Raw genomic sequence first — 11,261 nt, 5'->3', positions numbered from 1 at the left:
CAGGACGAGGTGTGAGCGACTAATAACTTAAAAACGGTGAGGAATTGAGACACAAAGTATATTAGAAAGTTGTAACATTTAATATTTTATAATTATTAAACTTTATTAACATTATATCATAAGCCTTATATGATTTGTAGACAATCATACCACAATTTACCACCAGATGCCAGCGGTGTACCACAGCTCTCCTGATTGCTGCTTCTTACTGTTTCTCTATTACTCACAGTGAATCTAGTTTGTATTAATAAATTACATTTTAATCACTGTAATTGGTATGTGACACTTAATTTTGATGTCAAAATGAATAAACCAAAAAGGAAACTCAAATAATGTCCATATTGCAATCTCCAACTCCTGTCCCTTTACCTATAGTCCTCACATTCATCTGATTGTCAGACCTCACGTAGCTAAAGAGAGAATCCAAAGTCTCTCTGGCCTAGATTCATTAAGTGATGGGCTCGTGTTCTGAAACAATTATGTACCCTTACAATAACCGTATCCTAAACTTGTAGCAAAAGAAATCTCATTTTTATGTAAATCTGCCACAGGTCTTTGCTGCCCCATTTGAGAGCAGTATTAACTAAGAGTAAAAACCCTGATTCTAATGCTGGATCACTTACTAGACTTCTTGCTGCCGTTTTTGATATAACACAGCTTTATCTGCTACAACTCTTCTAGTCTTTTCTCAATATGATTACCTGCTACATAGCCCTCCATAGTTATGATCTCCACTTAATCTCTCATCATTGGTTGGCAGCTTTTTGCCTATGCACAAAGTAAGCAGAAGGCTGCCAATCAGTGGTGTGGGTGGAGTAAAAGTTTGACACTGAGAAGACTAGCAGAGCTACAGTAGAAAAAACAGTGATTTTATCAAAAGTAAAGCAAGATACCTTTTAAATGGCGTACAGCTTGATTCGGTTGTTACTCTTTATTTTTGCAGCCCTTTATGTAGCATAAACCTGAAAACAGGTCCAAATAACCCTTTAACGATTACTGCTGTATATGTATGACGACAAAACGCTACCATTGTATGGAACAAGCTCAGGAGCTGAGCATGCCTCATGCAGCTTATGTGAAGGCTGTTTCACATAGCTAGCACCTAACCGTAAGTGATGCGATAAGTTTAGGCTCCAATGGCATTAGTTTAACCTCTTAAATGCTGCTGTCAAGTGTGACAGAATTTAAAAGGCTTCAAGATTGCAGCTCTATAGGATGATATGGCAGCCTTGGATGAAGCTCCGTCTATTTCACAGTATAGAGCAATACTATTGTATTGCAGTGCATTGCATGGGTGGTCAAGAGATGGCAGGTTCAAATTCCCTAAGGGGATTAACTAAAGCTGTAAAAAATGACATAAAATATATAAGTTTAAATCACCCCTCTTTTCCCCAAATGTAAATAGGAAAATGTAAAAGATAAAAAATAATAACATGTTGATATTGCTGCATAATTGCCCAAACTAATAACATGAAGACTATTTATCCCACATAGTCATAGCTGAAATAGGGGAAAAAATTGAAATGCCATAATGCCCCCCCAAAATACAATCAAAATGTTTTATGTACCCCAAAATAGCAACACTAAAAATGTCAAGTCGACTTGCAAAGAAAAAGTCCATCTATGGGAAATTAAAAATTTAAGTTACAGGTCTCAGAAAATTTCAACACAATTTTTTTTTTTATACAAATTTCTACATTTTTTTTTACGTAATAAAAAATTGCAAGTTAGTATCACTGTTATTGTACTGAGGTCAAAACAATATGAAAGTCAGACCTTCCAAAATTGCGTTTTTTACCATTTCACAGCAGAGTGAATATTTTTAGTACATTATATACAGTAAACTGGTGTCATTCAAAACTGCGGCTTGTTCCTCAATAAACAATTCCTTATATGACTAGGTTGGCAGCAAAAGGAAAAGGTTACGGCTCTTGGTAGAAGGGGAGGAAAAACAAAAACACAAGAGCGAAATAATCAATTGGTCCTTAAAGGGTTAAAGCTGCTTTGGAGTGAATCACTTGTTGCAAAGGTATATGGAAGAGAGCAGAAGAGCATATAAAAATCATCTGGTTCCATGGCAATGGTCAGAATTGCCCCCCCCACCTAAAACCCTACTAAAAAAACATATTCGGTGGAGTAGGTGGGGGCATGTCACATAGGCACGGTCACAGAAGGACATACTGCTCAACTTCTAAAGACAGAGGGACATGTACAGTGGGGAAGTAAGTACTTGATCCCTTGCTGATTTTGTATGTTTGCCCACTGACAAAGACATGAACAGGCTATAATTTTAAGCATAGGTTAATGTTAACATTGAGAGATAGAATATCAAAAATAAAATCCAGAAAAATCACAACTGTATAAATTATATCAATTTATTTGCATTTTGCAGTGAGAAATAAGTATTCAATCCCCTACCAACCATTAAGAGTTCTGGCTCCTACAGACCAGTTAGATGCTCCTTATCAATTTGTTACCTGCATTAAAAACAGGTGTTTTACATAGTCACCTTTAGGGCTCATACATGTAGCCGCACGCTCCAGTCCGAGTGGCAGCGGCAGTGCCAGGTTTTCATGCGAATGACTCGCACGAGAATCGTGTGAGTCTCTCACAAGTGATTATGAGCCGTTATAAAAGACTCCTGTCCACAGACTCAATTAATCAGTCAGACTATCCTCTACAACATGGGCAAGACCAGAGAGCTTTAGGGTATGTTTCCAAGTTCCGTGTATGCAGCGTTTTGGACACAGCTCCGTCCAAAGTGCTGCCAGCTTTTGTACGCGCGGTGATTCCTCGTGTTCATTGAACACATGCGGAATCACCGCATCCGATACATATTGTAATTTATCTTGCGGAGACTGAGCATCTCCACAAGATAAATAGACATGCTGCAGTCTAGAAAGATGCACCGCATGAGCGTATACGCAGGTCTGCCATCTGCGTCTTTGAACACATAGTTGAGATGGGATGTCATAAAATCCCCTCCACTATGCTGTAACATCTGGACGCTTCGGATTGGACGCTGTGGCTGTACACAGCGTCCAATCCGTAACATTTCCTGTCCGTGGAAACATACCCTTATAAGGATTTCAGGGACAAGATCATAGAACTGCACAAAGCTGGAATGGGCTAAAAAACCATAAGAAAGATGCTGGATGAGAAGGAGACAACTGTTGGTGCAATAGTAAGAAAATGGAAGAAATACAAAATGACCAGGGCTGTGGAGTCTGTAAGCCACAGTTGCGACTCCGACTCCGACTCCTGGATTTTATCAGGCTCCGACTCCGGCTCCGACTCCGACTCCTTCATAAATGGCCAATTCATAACAACAAATTTACTGTTGTAAAATATTAAACATCGTGCTTATTCAGTTTCTCACCATCATATAAGTAATCAGACCACTTAGAGCAAAAACTACATTTATTAGAATACAATTAGAATGTAGCAAATAACTTTTATAAACTTTTCTAAACTGTAAGTAAGTATGCAATAAACACTTTTATGCAGTTAATAAGAAGAAATCTATAAATTTGTCCTCAGAAAAAGTATTGCCTCTGTCAGATCCTCCTTCATGGATGCCCTCAAATCTGATCTAATTATTTTGAGAGCAGAGAACAACCTCTCTACACTAACTTGTGTTGGTGGCAAAGCAGTAACCACTCGGGCAACATCTCTGACAATGTCAGGATACAGAGGAATCGCTTGTTGCACTGTTATTTTTGATAAACGGTCAAATTTCTCAATTTCTTTTAGTGCACATGAAAAATTCTGCTGAAATGTACTGGCTGTGTTCCTTGATGGGGATGACTCTTCTTCTATGCGGGAACGCTTTGCACGGTCCTTGTGATCCAAATATTTTTCGAAATTAAATTCTTCATCAGTTGATGATGAGGGTGAAGATGTGGCAGGACGACCAAATTCTTCTTGTTCCTCCTGACTGTTCTGCAACCCTTTCATCCTTACTGCTATTTCAAACAGAGCTTCTTTTCCTTTACTTAGCTGTTGATCATCTAGAAGAATCCGATGCATTGGGTCTACATAAACAGCTGCCAAAAGAATGTTATTTTGTAATAGTAGCTCCTCTCTCCGTTTCATTGATGTAGCAATGCCACTTGCAATTAACCCTCCTCTTTGGGACAGGCGAAACATCAGGTTCTTCCACTCCTTTAAGAAAATACCTGGAGTTAAGTCCTCTGCTTGTAATTTTTTAGTCACTGTAAATGGGTGCTCTAGCAATTTTTCCAGCTCAGTCACCTGATTCCACTGACTTTCATTTAGCGTCAGTTGAGGGTTAGCCATGTCTACAAGAAAGGTTTTCAGTTCAACCATGCGCTGAATCATTAAGTAAGTACTGCCCCATCGTGTGGCTTGATCAATAATTGCCCCTTTTCCAGCACGTCTCTTCAAAATTGAGTCAACTTTAGGGGTTCTGGCAACAGTAGCCAATTTTCTCACCTTGCCAATCAGTGCAGCAGCATGTCCTTCTTGCAGACTGTCTCTTATAGCCAGCTGTAGCGTATGCACAACACAGCGCATGTGATGAATGAAAGAACATATTGACACAGTTTCAACAAGATCATCTAAACTATTATGTTGCTGTTCATCTGAAGCAACTTCAGTTTGCTCCTCAGTTACAATACTGTGTTCCTCTATTTCAAACATTTCTGTGTCTGTGGACCCAGAATGTTCTTCTAGCTGCTGGTCACCATCATTACTCTCATTCATTAGCTTAATAGTACTTATCATATTTGAAGCATTGTCAGTTACGACAGAAAGAACTTGCTCTTTTTTAAGTTCATAGTCTTGCAGAACCTTTTCCACCAAGACCTGGAGAAACTCACTGGTGTGATGAGCTTTGGTGTCTTTTACTGCCAATGTCTTGGTAACTATTTCATTTTTGTCACAAACAAATCGGACATTGATGGCAAAATAGTTCACTCTGTGACGTGTGCAGGCATCCATTTTAAGAAACAGAAAGCGTCCCTTGAGAGTTTTTTTAAGTTCTTCCTTTTGTTTAAAAGCTTCTTCGATTACTAATTTTCTAATACTCTCTCTCTCCAGAGAAACACCAAGCTTGCGGGCCATTTCCCCATTCAGACACATAAAAGCTGGTCGTGAAAATAATGAAATAGGCACACTATCCTTTACAACAAGCTCTATGATCTGTTTTTTAAATGTATCTACTGTCATTGTCACAGTAACTTTGTCACTGACAAAATATCTTGCAACTGATGGCTGCAAAGTTCTCTGCTCCTTTGTTTGGCTGGAAGAACTGGGCACTGGTTCATTGGTTTGGATGCAGTCTTTCTCATCCACTGCTTTCAGTACTTCTGGATGAAAGCGCTGTAAATGTCTCTTTAGATTAGAAGCTCTGGTAGGAGCATTTTTATCTTTGCCTGAATATGCACTCATCTTGGCTTCACAGCATTTGTTTTCGTCTGGATCATTTGTCATACACTGACAGACATAATGTTTTCTATCTTGAGTGATGGTGAAATGTTCAAATACAGCTGATTTAATGTGATGCTTCTTTGACAGTCTCAGGTTTTTAATTCTGCATTCACAATCCAAATGACAATTGTTTTTCCTAAAAACAATTGTACAAAATTATTGCCAGGTCGTACAACTGATATAGTGGTCAGTAATACTGTTATTATTCCTCATGTACTCACAGTTAACTGATGCAAAGTTTGTTGAAAGGATAATACTTCTTACAGTCTTCCTCTTCTGAGTAGCAGGCAGCTGTGAGATGCTTGGAAGACGCACACCTAGTATGATCTAGTCTAGAGGAGGAGCTTTACTACTAAGAATTTGCAACACTTTCAGTTTCATACATTGTAAGTAGGGGGGTTGGGGCAGCATGAGGTTAACCAAGTATAAGATTAGATAAGGGCAGTGGAGAACAGTGACACACAAGAAGTAAGAAATGTCTCTATCTTCAGCAGAACTGCTTATCACTGTTGTTCATAGTTTGATAGAACATATATATTTGAGTAACATTTATAAAATTCATATGAAAGTTCAATTATGAAATATTAATACATTTTTTTTAAAGCTGGAGTCGGTACATTTCTACCGACTCCGACTCCGACTCCAACCAAAACTAACTCCGACTCCGACTCCACGACTCCTACTCCACAGCCCTGAAAATGACTGTCAATCGATATCGATCTGAGGCACAATGCAAAATCTCACCTCGTGGGGTATCCTTGATCATGAGGAAGGTGAGATATCAGCCTAAAACTACGCAGGGGGGGACATGTTAATGATCTCAAGTCAGCTGGGACCACAGTCACCAAGAAAAAAATTACACTGTAAAGGTTTAAAATCCTGCAGTGCCCGCAAGGTCCCCCTGCTCAAGAAGGCACATGTGCAGGCCCATCTGAAGTTTGCCAATGAACACCTGGATGATTCTGTGAGTGATGTCTTTGGCATTAACTCGCCATGTTTGGAGGAAAAGAAATGCTGCCTATGACCCAAAGAACACTGTCAAGCATGGAGGTGGAAGCATTATGTTTTGGGGGTGTTTCTCTGCTAAGGGCACAGGAATACTTCACCGCATCAATGGGAGAATGGATAATATGCTTTATTTTTATACAGTGCTAACATATTCCGCAGCACTTTACAGGTTGCACACTTTATCATCACTGTCCCCGATGGGGCTCACAATCTAAATTCCCTAACAGCATGTCTTTGGAATGTGGGAGGAAACCCACACAAACACGGGGAGAACATACATACTCCTTGCAGATGTTGTCCTTGGTGGAATTCGAACCTAGGACTCCAGCGCTGAAAAGCTGCAGTGCTATCCACTGAGCCACCGTGCTACCCTGTATCGTAAAATCCTGAGTGACAACCTCCTTTCCTCCACCAGGACATTAAAAATGGATAGTGGCTGGGTCTTCCGGCAAGACAATGGCCCAAAACATGTAGCCAGTGCAGCAAAGGAGTGGCTCAAAATGAAGCACTTTAAGGTCATGGATTGACCTAGCCTGCCGAGTTGAGTTAATGCCAAAGACCTCAATTTTTTTCTCATCTGACCACAGCACCTTCTCTCAATCACTCACAGAATCATCCAGGTGTTCATTGGCAAACTTTAGACAGGCCTGTACATGTGCCTTCTTGAGCTGGTGGACCTTGTGGGCACTGCAGGATTTTAAACGTTTACGGCATAATGTGTTACCAGTGGTTTTCTTGGTGACTGTGGTCCCAGCTGCCTTGAGATCATTAACAAGTTCCGCCCCGTGTAGTTTTGTGCTGATCTTGTCACACTTAGACTCGCTGACAACCATCCAGAGGAAGAAGTCGAGACTGCTGACAGACGGATGCATGGGGAACAGATACTGTACCTCTTGCAACTTGGTTGTTTCAACCGAAGCACCTTGCTGGGTCTCCAGACCTGAACGGATAAAAGAGTTCTAGGCTCAGAATGTCCCATGGGCATACCAGACAGCATCTGGAAGATGAACTTCTTCAAGTATAATGCTCCGACCTGGAGCTGTAGTTGTCATTGCAGGACTAGACTGTTCTTCAGTAGGGCTCGACCATCACCGGACAGTGCCCACACCGGGTTCTGGAGCTGAAGAAAGGAAATGACACACTGACTCCGTGTGGCTGGCGGCTTGTACACACCAAAGCTCCCAGAGGGCAGAGAAACAGTCATAGATTTTAATGGAGAGGGAGTACTCTCACCAAGGTCCGCCTCTCCTACTAGCCCAGGGTTTTGGAGTACAGGTTTCACAGGGCAGAGACCACCTGGATGTTCCTTCTCAAGACCAGACTCCGCCTGCAACTTTGCCAGCCTGTCATGGTCACGTGAGACTGGACACACCGCCTCTAGCAGGGCGAATTTATATGACACGCGTGACCCTGGATACACCGCCTCCAGCAGGGCGAATTTAAATAATAGATCATGCAGCCGGATACACCACCTCCAGCAGGCGAATTTCAGTAGTACATGTATGTCTGGATACACCACCTCCAGCAGGGAGAATTTCAGAATAAAGGGGAAAACCAGGAAATAGCTGCCACTCCACCAAGCTTTGCAAGAACTCCTCACTGACACCATAGCTGCCACTCCACCATGCTTTACAAGAACTCCTCGCTGACACCATAGCTGCCACTCCACCAAGCTTTGCAAGAACTCCTCGCTGACACCATAGCAGCCACTCCAGGATTCTGACTGGACTTCCCGGGACTCTTCTCAAGTTCCTTCCTTCACCAAGGATGGTTGGAAAAGACCAATATCACCAACAGTGAGTGAGAACACCTGACACACCTTTATAGTTAGGAGCCAGAGTCTCACACCTGTTAGAGATTCCCATGCAATAGCGCTCACCACCACCAGGGGCAAACTAATACAAAAGACACCACTGTGTAATAACCCTTATGGCCAACGGGGGCAAAACCAACTCTAAGCAACCAGCTCAAAGGAAAAAAAGGTTACTTATTCAAAACCTGTCATATCCAACCTGGATCATAACACAGCCCCTTTTTATTAGACCTCTTAGATTTTGCACGGGAGGCCGTCTTGGCAGGCAGTGGAACAGGTGAGTCATGGACGGTCATAGATGGATGAGACGATTTACCCACAGGTTTCTTTCGTCTGGTCCATTTCTGGAAGCTTGAGGGGGAAGACTCCTCAGGAGACGCTGTACTTGGCTTGTCGAAGGCTCTGCAGAAGGCCACCAGGAAGGCTGGCAAACTCGAGGTGATGGGATCCCCCGCTTCCCAGAGGGGGTTAAGCCACTGCAAGGCATCTGAGATGGTTACGTGTGCCTGGACACACCGCCTCCAGCAGGGCGAATTTCTCTGACACACGTGACCCTGGATACACCGCCTCCAGTAGGGCGAATTTAAATAATATCATGTGCAGCCGGATACACCGCCTCCAGCAGGCGAATTTCAGTATTACACGTGTATCTGGATACACCGCCTCCAGCAGGGCGAATTTAAATAATAAAGGGAAACACCAGGGAAACCGATACAATGGAGGGCCCTGCGATAGGGAATGGGGACGTGGAGACCTCCTGCACTCCCCTGAGTCAGTGTCTCTACACTCCTGACAGTCCCTATGCAGGTTCTGCACCTGGCGCCGAGCAGGATACCTAAAAACCCAAGCTCGCCCTGCACCTAACCCTTTCTAGGGAAATGGATGGTGCAGAAACTAATCCCACCACTGCACTGAAACACACAAAAGGAAAGGTACAAACAGGGATAACACCACTTAGCTTTGCTCTGTTGCTATTGCTCCAACAGAGTACGACACCAAAGTTCAGCTTCACCCCTGAAGCTCGACACCTGAATTCAGCTTCCACCTGAAGCTATAACACCAGAGCTCCCCTGAGCTGCCGGAACTCCTCTCTGTGGTTCCTTCCTCCACCAGACTTGGTTGGAAATGAGCAATATCACCAACAGTGATTGCAACACCTGACACTCTTTTATAGGTCGGAGCCAGAGCAATCACACCTGCTTTATAATCTTGTGCACTAAACTAAAGTAACCAGAGTGCAATGACCCTAACGGCCACCTAGGGCAAAACTAGAACTGAAACCACCACAGTGCAATGACCCTAATGGCCACCGGGGGCAAAACTAACTTTAAGCACACAGCTTAAGGAAAAAAAAAGCTTACTTGTGCATTTATCTGTCATAATCCAACCTGGATCATGACAGCATCTCCTGTTAGGTAGGACATTAGCAATCCTACCTTTACCCGATTGCTGTCGAAGAAGGGAGTGTGCCATTCAAAATAACGTAAGCACTGCTCCAAAAAGACACGGCACTGCTTAGGATCCCCATCATATCTTGACGGACCTGAGGGGGGTTCAACTTTAGGAATGCCAGCCTCAAGTTGAGCAAACAGTTTATTAGAAACTACAATGTTGGGTGGAGCAGTGAAGGATCGGACGTAAGACCTGGTAAATTTATTTTGTTGCCCATACTGGCAAGAAAAAAGTTTGTCATGCTTTGAGAGTGCAAAGACATGGGACTCAGCGGGGACCATGGCCTGTGCAAATTGTCACGCTCACTCCCTGACTGGTGGGCGTGAGCCAGGGGGTTGTGGATCCTCTGTGCCACAAACCAAACTACCCTGGAAGGGGCGTAACTAATGCAGCTACCTTGGTCTTCTCTGGAGCCTCTGATGGTGAGGTCAGGCTTGTGTGGCAGGTAGCTGCCAGGTGCCACTCCAGGGTGGTGTCTGACTGTGGCTGCTGATCCCACTGGGGAACAGAACGTTACGACAGACACGGCTTACAGACAGGCAGGTGAGCACGGCTGGCCCGGCTGAGACACTGGCAGTCTGGCCCGGCTAAGACACTCGCAGGCGGGCACGGCTGAGACACTGGCAGGCGGGCACAGCTGAGACACTGGCGGGAGGGCCCGGCTAAGACATTGGCAGGCGGGCACGGCTGAGACACAGGGACACACGGGCAGGACTGAGTGGTGTAGGGAATAGGTACTGGCAGGAAAGAGTGGAATATGAAGGAACACGTGTGGATCTGTTACGGGGCTGGCGGAATGCACCAAATAATAAAGATGAAATAATATATAAGGTGCGTTCGCAGCCCAGGGCCCGCCGTGCAGAAGTGACCAACTGCTGCTAAACAATGAAGGAAAGGCGTGTAGGAGTAAAGCCGGACACTGGTGCGTAATCACTGAGCCGGTGCTAACAGACACGTGCGCTGTTACTTCACGTAACTTGTGCCTGCCAGCGAACAACCGCAACCTGTTAACATCATAGGTCACGGGGTGTGAACCACTGCTGCAACGTCTGCAGTATCCACCCTAACGGACGCCACTAACCAGCCTAATATTTTGGCTGGAAAGCGCTACTAAAGCGCACGGCGTAACTAGCGGACGCTGCGATAGCAGTGGCCAAGGAGGCCTATACTGGCCGACGCCCTAGGCGCTAGTGGTGGATGCGGAGCAACACTGCGGCGCTATGCAGTGTAGAGCTAACATACTGACTCTAATCCCTCACCCTAACACATACGTAATATCCAAGGAGGGGGGAATTATAATGCGTCAGTCATCAGGCTCATTCATCAATCATCACACATACACTAAATGCATTAGCCTCAGAGTCTATCATAGCACATGGCGGGGCGGCCATGCGCGCCTTTTATAGCCATGCCCTTCCAGGACTTTTCTGATCCTCCAGATGGACCAATCAGAACTGGAGAAGGACCTGGGCATCTGACTCCCGATCCCCAATGGGAGATTGCCTCCTGAGCATGCTAAGTGGAGCGAAGGGAGAAC

Source organism: Dendrobates tinctorius, unplaced genomic scaffold, assembly GCF_039654945.1.
Source record: "Dendrobates tinctorius isolate UK_male_01 unplaced genomic scaffold, ASM3965494v1 ptg000169l, whole genome shotgun sequence".
In the NCBI taxonomy this organism is placed as follows: domain Eukaryota; kingdom Metazoa; phylum Chordata; class Amphibia; order Anura; family Dendrobatidae; genus Dendrobates; species Dendrobates tinctorius.
Note: the sequence above shows the minus strand (reverse complement) of the source record.